Source organism: Argopecten irradians, chromosome 11 (assembly GCF_041381155.1).
Source record: "Argopecten irradians isolate NY chromosome 11, Ai_NY, whole genome shotgun sequence".
Lineage (NCBI taxonomy): Eukaryota > Metazoa > Mollusca > Bivalvia > Pectinida > Pectinidae > Argopecten > Argopecten irradians.
The window spans coordinates 41,899,724-41,913,828 of NC_091144.1; the positions used below are offsets into that span (position 1 = coordinate 41,899,724).

The following is a 14,105-nucleotide window of genomic DNA, read 5'->3' on the forward strand; positions in this document are numbered from 1 at the left end:
CAAAAGAGTAAAAATTTATGTTTATTTGATCTTTCAGAAGATCAGCAATTGTGTGAACTCCTAATCTATACCAAGCCCTGTAGAAAACAGGTTTACCATCAACAGTTATATTTTTGTTATGCCAGATACTTTCTGTTAATCAAAGTACTGACAGTACTGAGACTTAAGCCTAAAAAACGTTACAAATCAAGAATTCTGATTTACATTGATAACATAAATGATAAATCTCAGTGTACAACAGCATGGCCATCAATTGTTGTCAAGTTGCAATGGTTAAAAAAAAATATATACTTTTTTAGAGTTAATTTTCTATTTCCTTCTACTCAAAACAAAGAACATGCATTATGCGATTCAATAATCAAAAAACATTGCAATTTCTTAGATAAATGAATTTGATATTGGTGAACATCATATCATACACATCATGTAAATTCCCAGTTGGACAACTATAAATTGCAGGTAAAGTTTTGTATTATAAATGCAAGCACTCTATCGTAAGATTACAATTTATTTCATTTTTGATAAACAAATAGCAAATCACAAAATAGGGTCGACCATGAGTCAATGATTTATAAATATTTCCTTCTCTCTTTCTTTTGAGAAAATGGCAAAAAAATGTCATTTGTCACTCCAAGATTTTGTTATTATGTGTACCTTGTATTTATCATATCCTTTAAATCCCTTTATGGCAATCTTCAATTTACTCTGACAACATCAATTGGATAGTATCCTATATATAACTTCTTCGTGCATATGCATATTATTTCTTTCATTCCTGCATATTTAATCGATATTGATTGAAAGGCTTTTTTGAATCATTAGCAATATCCATGAAGCTAGAGAGCATCATGAAATTTGCCTCCCTCCAGTTGGTATTCATATTGACTATGAATGCCAACTGAAAGCCAATGCTTATATTAATATTTACAACCTGAACTCACTCAAGGTTATCTGTATTTTACACAATATCATAAGCCACTTATATTTCAAATTATTTTGTAAATGTTGAAAATATCAAAATACATTTTAATTTTCATGTACATGTATACTTTTCAATCCATCATTAGGTAATAGAAGCTTTTTTTAGGTATTTTATTTCAACATAAGTATGTTAATTTAACACTGTTTGTGTCCGTTTTTATCATAATGATGGAATTCAGTCTGTTTTATGAAAAATAGATCGTGGTTTTAATCTAAGAAGCATGCATTGTTGGGAATAAACACAAAGAGTAAATTCTGCAATCATAATTTGAATAATAATAAGGTATCAAACATGAAACAGTGTCTCATTAAATTCAGTGATTTCATTCTATGTACTGAAAATACAGTTTCTGTGTTGTATCATTCATATATGATTTTCATATGTATTTGAGGAAAAGGCAAAAAAGATGATTTCAAGGCCATTGCATTAATCATAGAAATGATCATGCCGCACAAGTATATGGTATATGGATTTCATGATTTTAGTGACACCTCCAAAGTTGAATCTTTGTTAAGCTAGCGAGATGCAAACAACAAATTTCATTTTGAACATTAGTTTACATAAATGTTAGTAGAAATGAAATTGTAGGTCTGAATGTATGTACTTGTTTTACTTATAACCATAGATGTAAATGTAATATTTTTTGCAATACTGCCACAAATGCTAATATAATTCAAAATGATTTTTAGTTTTAATTTATGTTGATTATATGATATTACAATGGTTTAAGATACACCATTCTGTTTTTACAATTATCATTATAGTAAAACAAATAATAATTTTCTAATTAAGCACTGATGTCACTTTTATTTGATTTTATCGGGGTATGAAAAAAAAAAATTGTTTGCAAACGCGGATTCTCACAAAAGTTTGCAAAAATTTTTTTTCATACCCCGATAAAATTAAAAAATAGTGACATCAATACTTATAATTAATTTTATACTCTATTTGATAAAATGAAGTATGTTTAATAATTACTTACATGATATATACTAATAATAATAAAAATACTGTTAGAGGTATCTTCATGATTCCAACTGTTCCGAAATCAGAATGATTTTTTTAATGTTCCAGCAAAATTAATGTATTTTATTTTTCTTACTTTTTGAGAAAATCAACTTTTTATGTCGATGCAAAAATTCACTTGGAAGGTCTTTATCACTAAGGTGTTGATTCCGGTTGAAACAAGCGTTCTGACGCCCTTCGAATTTGCGAATTCAAACTCAACAAAAGTAGCGGAATAATATCAATAAACCAGAATTTTCAGCACTAAATATCGAGATTAATCATGCATAGAATTCGATACCAGGTAAAAAGACTTTCCTGTAACAGTTTGCGATAGTGAAAATATTGCGATATGATTAAATAAATGATTAATTTCTTTATTCTGATTACCATTTCTAAATTTGACGATTTGATACCGAACATTCCAATGACGTCACTTTTTAGTCCTCTATGAGCCCGGGTGATTCGACCTTGCAAGCTGACGTTTTGAAGGATTGAATAAGCACTCATTTGCGGTATTATGGTGGCAATTTGCACTCATATACAGCTTAACATAGTTTAAAATAATAGTGTTACTTTATCTTGGAACATTTCATTATTTAAACGTCACTTTGACAAAAAGAAACAGTAGGCCTACGTAGGCTACAATGTAAATCTTACAGCGTTTGTGGATACAAGGCTTCGTTTAGTAGATGAATTTCATGAAATATTGCACAAAAAAAATCATTAACATGCTTCTGACACATATAATTAATGAGTTGAATTGAATATGTTTGACATTGTTTAAAAAAATCATTGTGTGTAAAAAATCTATTTTTTTTTTTTCGTGTTTATTTTTCTTATTCATTAAAAAAGCGATCTTTGAAGACTTAAGACTATCTCTGAGTCCAAAAGGTTTCGGCTATAGCATTCATTTTTTTATATTTGAGTTAAATGCATCAAATCGGATCTGTTCCCGACATCGACTGTGCATTGTATCACATTAGGCCTAACTGTACCTGCAGTTATCGTGATTTTTCATGCAACTTAGTAGAATTTTACGATGCATACGCAGTAGAAAGATATAATCTAAAAAAGATTGTATTGTACAATTTCTCAATGCATAATATAACTTTGATATTCCATGGTATAAAATAAAAACTGTCGTTTTCTCCGTATCAACGTAACACGAGCGTGTGCTTCGTCTCGGCGAAATCTAACTCATTCCTCTCAGGGGGTGTCTTCAACGACGTTCGAGCATATCAGAAAAAAATCAATAAAATAACAAACAAAGATTATCGTATACCAGGTATATTAAAGAACAACAAAAAACTTTGTGATTTGTGATCAATGTGTTATTATCCTTTTTTCACTTTTCTTCATGCTGAAACAACAGCTACATGCACATTACATTTACAAATTTTTATTTTTCCTATAAGGAAATACTCTATCATACAACAATGTTATCTGCTTCTTATAAAAAAAATCACTGTATATAAAAAAGCAGAAATCTGGTTTAGTGTTAACGTGCAGATCTTCTGATCTTTCGATTCTCACCACCGGCGGCAATTTTTTCCATTTTTTTTTTATTTTTAGTATATCATGCAAACATGCCTATTCAAACTATTCACAATATCTGGCGAGGGCTACATGTACATGTAGCTCTATTACTACAGAATAAATAATTATATATCTGAGGATTTACATCGGATATATACATGGGACGTGTCCTTGAATAGGCCTGTTAGTTTTATTTTGGTGTTGACACGGAAAGATGAGATGACTCCTGTCTCCTGGACATTAAAACAAATCATTTATTTCATCTAGGCAAATAATAATTTGAAAATTCCATATACCGCCTGCAAGGAGACGTCCTAGGCCAATCGCTACCATCAATACACTTGATCGTGGTCTTATACATATGTATTATGTAACTTCTCATTGATAATTTGATCCAGATATATCTGTCTTCGACAGTTATATTTAGAATTATGAATATGTGGAAGGAACGTATGTACAAGATAAAAACAACCCATCTCAACTGCTATTCCGGGACCGTGAAATGTAATATTGGTCACCTCAGCCCAAGCACAGGGGCACGCAAATTATTCATTATGTAAAATAATTCCTATGTACGTCATGTCCACATGACTGAAAATTATATATTATGTAAATGTCGGTTAGCTTGTAATAATAATAATAACAAGGACATTATATATAGTCATTCAGATCCCCCGCCAATGGAGATATCAAAGTTTGATTGTTGAGACTTATGTGTATGAAAAAAAAAAAGAAAAAAGGAAGTTGAGCTAAAGAAAGATGGAGTATAATTCAAGTAGAGCGGGGCTGCAATTGTTGAATCAGGTATACAGCCTTGACATTTATATTAGACTATATACACAAAGATGGGTGGAGTTTTGCAAAGTAACATTTACCATTTACCATGATATTTTCAGCAATATGTTTCCATGGTAACGGAAAAAGTGCAAAAAATGAAAACCTAAAAATAGCAAAAGGTACTACTAGACCATAAAAAGAATATGTGTCTATGAAGTTTCGTGGAAATATCTCTGCTGTTTTAGAGTTATGCTCCGGAAATGAACCTGCTACAAAAATATGATATTTTCAGCAATGTTTCCATGGTTACAGAAAAAAGTACAAAAAGTGAAAACCTAAAAATAGCAAACGGCACTACTAGACCATAAGAACAATGTATCTATGAAGTTTCATGGAAATATCTCTGCGGGTTTTAGAGTTGTGCTCCGGAAACGATTCTTACACAAAAATCTGCCATTTTCAGCAATGTTTCCATGGTTACAGAAAAAAGTACAAAAAGTGAAAACCTTAAAATAGCAAAAGGCACTACTAGACCATAAGACTAATGTGCCTATGGAGTTCCGTGCATATATCTCAACCGGTTTTCCAGTTATGCTGCGGAAACGAACCTGGTACAAAAATATGATATTTTCAGCAATGTTTCCATTGTTACGGAAAAAGTGCAAACAAGAGGCCCAGAGGGCCTGTATCGCTCACCTGTTTTTTTGTTTTTGTTTTTTGTAATTATCACAAAGACTCTTACAATTAGAAAAATTAGTAAAATTGACTCCAAAATTTATTTAATTTTGAAACACAACCATATATTGATGCTATAGATACCATACAAATATGCTATCCAATACAAACATTCAGAGAGGAAGTAATTTATATGAAAATAGTAGCCTAATTGACCTTTTTGGCCCCGCGTCTAAGGCCCCAGGGAGTCAGTCTCATCATTTGTACAATTTTGAATCCCCACCCGCCCCTCAGCCCCAGGGGGGGGGGTTAAGTCCTATCATTTGTACAATTTTGAATCCTCACCCTATAAGGATGCTACCACTGCATTATGAGCATTATGCCATGTTTAGTTGCAGAGAAAAAGTTGTTTATATGGAAATAGCCAAATTGACCCCTTTTGACCCCACCCCTCAGGCCCCCGGGGGATCAGCCCCATCATTTGCACAATTTTGAATCCCCTACCTATAAGGATGCTACCATTGCATTATGAGCGTAATCCCATGTTTAGTTACAGAGAAGAAGTGGTTTATACGGAAATAGTCATATTGACCACTTTTGACCCCACCCCTCAGGCCCCCCGGGGGTCAGCCACATCATTTGTACAATTTTGAATCCCCACCCTATAAAGATGCTACAATTGCATTATGGATGCTATTCCATGCTTAGTTTCAGAGAAGAAGTCGTTTATATGGAAATAGCCAAATTGACTACTTTTGACCCCGCCCCTCAGGCCCCTAGGGGGTCAGCCCTATCATTTGTACAATTTTGAATCCCCACCCTATAAGGATGCTACCATTGCATTTTGGGTTCTCTCCCATGCTTAGTTTCAGAGAAGAAGTCGTTTAAATGGAAATAGCCAAATTGACCCCTTTTGGCCCCGCCCCTCAGGCCCCTGAGGGGTCAGCCCCATCATTTGTACAATTTTCAGTTAGTAGCCCATAAGGATGCTACCAGTCAAATTTTGTTGAAATCCGACCAGCGGTTATGGAGAAGAAGTCGATTGTTGACGGACAGGACGGACGCCGGACGCCGGACGCCGGACGCCACGGTATGGCATAAGCTCACCTTCGTCCTTCGGACCAGGTGAGCTAAAAATTAAAACCTAAAAATAGCAAAAGGCACTACTAGACAATAAAAACAAATTGTCTATGAAGTTTCATGGAAATATCTCTTCTGGTTTTAGAGTTATGCTCTGGAAACGAACCTGGTACAAAAATATGATATTTTCAGCAATGTTTCCATGGTTACGGAAAAAATGCAAAAAATGAAAACCTAAAAATAGCAAAAGGCACTACTAGACCATAAGACCAATGTGTGTATGAAGTTTCGTGGAAATATCTCTACTGGTTTTAGAGTTATGCTCCGGAAACCATTCGTACGTACATACGGACGGACGGACGGACGATAACCACATCTTGACGTTGGGCGGGGGATTGACCATTTGTAGATGACAAAAATCATCAAATATACATCACATCCCCCGCCAACTTCGTGGGGGCTGTTTCAGCAACTTCAAACGTGGGGTAAGCATAATAATAATGTGCCCTTTTTACGATTTTATAAGGGAACCATATCAGTAAATAATTTTATTGAATCATGAAGGGTGGCTTATATTTCAGCTCCAGGATGCCCATCAGAGCTAATCTTCCAGTACATAGAAGTGCCCATGTCGACTTACTATCCGAAACACAAATGCAAAATGTTGACATAAATCCTCATAAAAAGAAGGCAGAATAATATATACATGTGGTTCTGTTCACATGCAGTTCATGTCTATGAAATAACAATGGCGACAAAATCGATGATATAGCAATAGACAATGGAAAAGTTTCTCACAAGACTGGAAATCAACGAGAGAAATGAAAGGTAGAACGGGAGAATGCCGGAAACACAAGGAAACATTATGATGAATCATTTGTTTCATCATGAGAACTACAGTATACGATGTGGCAAAAGAGAACAAAAGGACAGCGAATAGGAAATAGGCCATTCAAGCTCATGAAACAAAATAGGTAACTGACCAAAAAGTATTAAAAATATCATTGACTCATGACATGTTTTGAGCACGGAGGCAAAATAGGTAAGTCATATAGTTTTAAATGCGGACATAAGTGCTTAGATCTCGCTGTACACCGAATATACGACAATCATCTCGATCAATCTTTTTAATGCAGAATGCATTACAGGAGTTAGATTATTCAAGTATCTGATAGTAAATGAATTTCTTAACAAATTCGCTTGAACATATATTGTGTGAAGTTGGATATCAACCCAAGGATAAAGTACTATTTGGTTCCTTGACTTTTTGCTTAAAAGTTACAAGGGATGTGGAGTGTGTTATATCAAGTGGAAGATTATTCCAAGATACAGCTCCAGAGTAGCTGAAGGACTTTCTCATTGTCTCTGATTGTAACTTAGGTAAAAGGAGTTTATTTTCTGTAGCTGATCTGAGTTTGTACAAGCAAGAATTTTGACAAGTTTCGATTAAAGTACATGTACATATATAATCCGGTGTCATATTATGCAGTGCTTTATAAACCAAAACTACAGTATGATATTTTAATCTGAGTTCAAAAGGGAGTATTTTAGCTTCTTTAAAAAGGGATAAACTGTCAGATAGTATTGGTTTATCTAGCATTATTCTAAGAGCTTTCTTTTGTAGTTTTGTAATATGATTTATTTGTTGTTTTGTCAAACCATTACCCCAGACTATAGCGGCATAATCTAAAATTGGTAAAATGTAGGAATTGTAGTAAATTTTCCTAGCTTCTCTTGGTAGATAGCTTTTCATTTTTCGTAGTAAAGCAATTGCTATTGAGAGCTTAGATGCTACCTTTTTTACTTGTTCTGACCAGTTTAAAAATTTATCTATGTAAATACCTAAGACTTTCTGACAATTTGAATGATTGATATGTATATCATTTACTACTAGATGGATATCCATTCCTGCTATTTTCCTCTTACTCCCAATAAGCATACTTATGTATATCATTTACTACTAGATGGATATCCACTCCTGCTATTTTCCTCTTACTCCCAATAAGCATACTATTTGTTTTTTGTAAATTTATGTTCATATTATTAAATTGGCACCACCTAAAAATGTTTTTAATATCTTCTTGAAGGCTTTGTTCAATTTCAGGTAATGTACTGCCTTTTGTGTGTATAGTCGTATCATCAGCATACATATCAACATTACATTGTTTTACATACATTGGTAAATCATTAATATATATAAGAAACATAAGTGGACCAAGAATTGAGCCCTGAGGTACACCTGTTTTTATCAATTTAGGAGAGGATGACATACCATTTGATTGTATAGATTGAAATCTGCCAGATAGATAAGACGTAAACCACTGCAGACTTGACATTGATACATTTAAAAGTTTAAGTTTATGAAGAAGTATTTTGTGATCAACAAGGTCAAAAGCTTTTTGTAGATCTATAAAAAGCGTTCCTATCATTTGACTGTTGTCTATACTTTTAAGCCAAATGTTTAAATGTAACAATATAGTGGTTTTTCAAGGAATTCTTTTTTCCGAATCAATACGCAACGTCAATGTCTCTATTGTGACGTCACGATAACGTCGGGATTTTGCACCATTCTCGGATTTTTTTTCATAGCGGTATGCAAAAAAAATATTGGCCAATCAGAAAGCCAGATTTGGTATGAAAACAAAGAAAAATTAATTATTGATAAATATATGACTAATTCATTATAAAAACATTAAGCTGTTAGGCAGATTTCTATTCCCCAGTAAACAGATACTGTGTGTTATATGAAAATTAAGCTTAATTCAAAGCTTTGTGTATCTATCTGCAGTCAAATGTCTTGTGACCGACTTTGATATCGATTATTTCAACAATATTCAACTGGTCACAGAAAAACCATATCTATGTTTATTTGACATTTTTCTTTATCAAAATTCTTATAAATAAATGTTTATTTGACATTTTCCTTTAGCAAAATTCTTATAAATAAAAGAAAAGATTTTAAAATAAAGAAAGCAAAAGTCTTATATTCATTAAAAAAAGTTTTTTGTACTACACTCTTGTGTTGCTCACTTATGTATGCAAGTAAAACCATGCACACATAATGGCAGCCTTATATTGTCTTTAACCTCAGGTCTGTTTTCAAAAGCATTATTTAATGTACAGGGAAAGAAAGTTTGATTAATTTACTTTTTTAATTATAACTTTTAGGTCTATAAGACTTAGATAGCAAGATCAGTAACAGAGATTATGTGTTTACGTTAGATGGGGGAGTCACCAGTGTGTATAGATTGTGTGGACAGCAGTCAGCTGGAAGGTAAGGTACTAGCCTAGCTGTGTATTAGGTGCCATTATACACATGCAGGCACAGGGGGAGTAGGAGGGGGGGGATGGTTGAGATGTAGTACACAGTATAGATCAACAGAAGAGGGGTGAGATGTTTAAATTAGCGTGTCATAGGTCAACAGCATTTAAATTACTGAGTTGAAAGGTTACTGAAAGTAGTGCCTATGACTCCAAAATCTTTCCAAAAATCATTTGTACAAAGATTAATACATTTTAAAATATATTCACCACCAACATTTAATAGTAAATCAAAATCAATGTGTTCGTTTAAAATAGATTTCCATTTCCCTTCGCAGGTGTATAATCTCCTGATCCAACCTAATTTAAGGGAATTAATAAAAGCATTTAAATTAACCATTTTCAAGCCACCATTAAAGCGAATAGTCGGACAAACAAAGGCTAAAGTCGGTAAAAATGGTGTTAATATATATCCAGTTTAATTTCTTATGAAAAAGAAAAAGAAAAACTCCCATCAAAATCGCTCTGCATGTGAAGAAATTAATATATATTATAGGAATCCCAATACGTCTTCCCGATCGGCTATCAGTGCAGTTCACTCTTAACGTATGCGCAACATCCACCATGCAGCTCTCCGTAGTAAACAAAACATGGCTACCATAGTTTTGAACCAAAAGGTTTTTGCCAAAACAACCAACTGACTACCCTAAAATGCAAAAGGAACGGCAATGGAGCAGCGACAATCCCAACATATGACTCGGTAAACAGTATGACGCATGGAGAGTGTTAATACAACTTGTTATAGTGAAGAGAACAGTTCAAACGAGCATGCAGTACCGGACCACTACTGCATATGTACACATGTACATGTACGCACCCGGTACTCCCTGCTCAGCTGATAGTGAGTGAGTCTTCGTATTTTGATCATTATGTAATTAGTCCCTAGCATTATTTTTTCATGAATGAGTGGTCACATATGGTCACATATTTCATACCTATTCCCCAATCATGTAAAACGTAAGCCTGGGTAAATATAGCAGTTCTTTCGTGGGGCCTCTTTAGGGGTACAATGTAATTCCCTGTATATTCATACAAGAGATCCCAGAGGGATCTTGGCGCCCACCAAAAAATGATCTATATCTGACAAAGGAAAGATGGATCTTTTCTCTACTTTTTAAACTTTTTCAAACATACTACATATAAAATTTGAGACAGATCGCTTCAGTACCTTTTGAGAAATAGCGGTAACAAACTTCAACTATCAAAATCCAAGATGACTCCTTGGCGGCCATCTTGTTGATCAATCGGTCCCAAATCACAATATGCACAACTAGGGCCCTAGGGGAACCTACATGTGAAATTTTAGAAAGATCCATTCAATACTTTCTGAGAAATAGCCATACCAAACTTTGAATAACAAAATCCAAGATGGCTGCCTGGTGGCCATCTTGTTGAGCGATCGGTCCCAAAATGCAATATGCACAACTAGGTCCCTAGGGGAACTTACATATGAAATTTGAGACAGATCCCTTCAGTACCTTTTGAGAAATAACAATAACAAACTTTAACTATCAAAATCCAAGATGGCGGCCTGGCGGCCATCTTGTTCACCGATTGGTCCAAAAATGCAATATGCACAACTAGGGCCCTAGGGGAACCTACATATTAAATTTGATTAAGATCCCTTCAGCACTTTCTGAGAAATAGGGATATCAAACCTTAACTATCAAAATCCAAGATGGCCGCCTGGCGGCCATCTTGTTTTTCCTATCAGCCTCAAAATCTGTATGGCACAACTAGGGACCAAGGGTACCCTCCATGTGAAGTTTGAACAAAATCCCTTCTGTAGTTCTCAAGAAATATCGATAACAAACTTCAACTGCCAAAATCAAAGATGGCTGCCTGGCGGCCATCTTGTTTTTCCGATCAGCCTCAAAATCTGTATGGCACAACTAGGGACCAAGGGAACCCTCCATGTGAAGTTTGAACAAAATCCCTTCTGTAGTTCTCAAGAAATATCGATAACAAACTTTGACTGCTAAAATCAAAGATGGCTGCCTGGCGGCCATCTTGTTTTTCCGATCAGCCTCAAAATCTGTATGGCACAACTAGGGACCAAGGGTAACCTCCATGTGAAGTTTGAACAAAATCCCTTCGGTAGTTCTCAAGAAATATCGATAACAAACTTCAACTGCCAAATTCAAAGATGGCTGCCTGGCGGCCATCTTGTTTTTCCGATCAGCCACAAATTCTGTATGGCACAAATATGGACCAAGGGGACCCTCCATGTGAAGTTTGAACAAAATCCCTGCAGTAGTTTTTAAGAAATAGTGATAACAAGCATTGTTTATGGACGGACGACGGACGACGGACGACGGACCACTGACGGCGGACGACGGACCACGGACGCAGGGCGATTTGAATAGCCCACCATCATCAGATGGTGGGCTAAAAATGTACTGTCGTAATGCATGTAGAGTTAGAATGTCCAATGTAACTGCTAGTGAATTATCAAGCTAAGATTTGTTTCAATTAATCTATAATATTATGCTACCGGTCAATTTATACAGTTCTGATGTGTATATTTATAGATTTTTAATTTGTAAATTATTGTTCTGTATATGTTCTGGTATACACAAACATGTATGTAGGTTTTAGCTTGTTCTTTAGATATATTTTGGAGGACACATACAGTATTATTTCTCATCACAATCAATAAATAGCGTTTGTATATTTATTACAACTTTACCTGGTTCATGTATACATGTACAAAGTATATGACAGCTGCAGTCATGTATCATTTATAATTATTCCGAAGTTTTGTTGGAACTAAATATTTGATTTAACTTTTTTGAAACAATATTTGATTCTATTAGATGCATCAGTGACATATTCACAATTTATAAAATGTTTTCTCTAAAAAAAAAACCTGTAGAATGAACCTACATGTACATTTATTCATTTATATATATTTGAAATAGATCATTTCAATTTTTGTTACAGTGGAACTTGGTTGATACGAACTCGGATAATTCGACAACCCGGCTTAATACGAAGTACTTTGCCGGTCCCGACCGAATTCCCTCTTTATCTTTGTTTAAAGAACTCGGATAATTCGAATTCGGAAAACTCGAAGAACTCGGATAATACGAAGTAAATTTTGGGTCCGAATGACAAAAACCATACATAAAATGTTCTTATAACTCGAAATGAGATTTTTTGGACAACGTGTTCGCCGAAAATGCCGATTTTTTTTCTCCATAAATCTGCTGTAGAACAGCATTTCAAAATATATATCTCGTTTTATTGTTATAATTTTGCAACTACAATCGGCGATTTTGACATCTCTCTTGTTCACATCATTTTACGACATGGAACTGGTCTATATATACCAAGTAAAGAGATCGTCAGTAGACATGAGAACTCGCTTAATTCGAACACTCGGATAACTCGAAGTTTTATCTCGGTCCCTTCGAGTTCGTATTAACCGAGTTCCACTGTATATTCAACAGATATAAAAATTTGTTGGCTCATTTTTTTTCCAGGCACCATGCATGCATAGTGACATGGATACAGAAAGTTCATCCCTTGGACCAGTATACAAGTGTATGTATACATATACATATAATTATCATCAAGAAGACTGAAGAATGTTGATTTAAGTGCTCTTGAAAGTAAATTTTACCAATATGGACCTAGAAAATCATGAATAGAACATTTAAACAGTATTAATTTATAAAATGTTCCTTTCAACTCAGTAATCATAAATAAAATTATGTACAATACTTTTTCATTGTTTAAATTTGTATATATATATTGTACATGTATTTATTCATATTAGTCCTCTAGATCCAGTGATTATAATTCTTGCATCCACATATGCCTGCCCTTTTGTTTGTCAGGACTTGTGAGATAGCTTTGAATTGCTTTTAAAATAAAAGGAAAACTATTTTACAAGTAGCAATATATACAGATACCCGGCTACAGGTACAGGTGTAGCATGGTATTTTGAATCGTGGAATATTGAAATGAACCCCCCCCATGGTAAATTGACCCCCTTTCTAAAAGATACTACATCACTTAAATACATGTTTTTTTCTTCTTTTCAACTGACTTTTAACTGCCTTAAGATATAATAAAATCATAAATATTATGATTTTAGTAAATGTTAAGTGTTATAAACTATGATTATCAGGACTTCACCTTAGAAAGGAAGGGGGGGGGGTCAAAATACCATGGCCATGATGAAATGAACCCCATGCATCGCTCCCCACTCCAATTATTGTTTTTAACTGACATTTAACTGTCTTAAGATACAATAAAATCATATATATTATGATTATATTATATTATATTATATTATGTAAGCAAATTTCCTTTTTGACAGCTATATATAGTAATCACTTTTATTTTCTTAAAAAAACAAAAAAAAGTGGGGGGGGGGGGGGTGTACTGATTAAATAAAAAGTATGAAAGCATTTATTTAAAAAAAAAAAAAGAAAAATAGAAATTAACAAATCGAAGTTTTTCAATATCAACAGAATATCGTGCATCCCTCAACATATCATTACTTGTTTAATACCCTTAGTATATGTTTTTAAAAGGGTTCTGGTGTCATTAAATCACGGTGAAATCTATTAAACCAGAAACATATATGAGACAGTGACTTCCGCTATCATGTGTGCAGTTGGAATCTGCGCATAGCGGATGTACACAGACTCCACACCGAACAAGAAAAACAATAGTGCAAGAGTACGCTCGCACTAAAAATGAAGAAACCAAAACA

General features: G+C 34.2%; 1 protein-coding gene across 2 annotated transcripts in view; it reads right to left on the reverse strand.

The window, feature by feature from the left end:
• Window positions 1-14,105, reverse strand: part of LOC138335602 (cell division cycle protein 23 homolog) — an 85,634-nt gene that overhangs the window by 56,347 nt on the left and 15,182 nt on the right. The window lies entirely within an intron of this gene.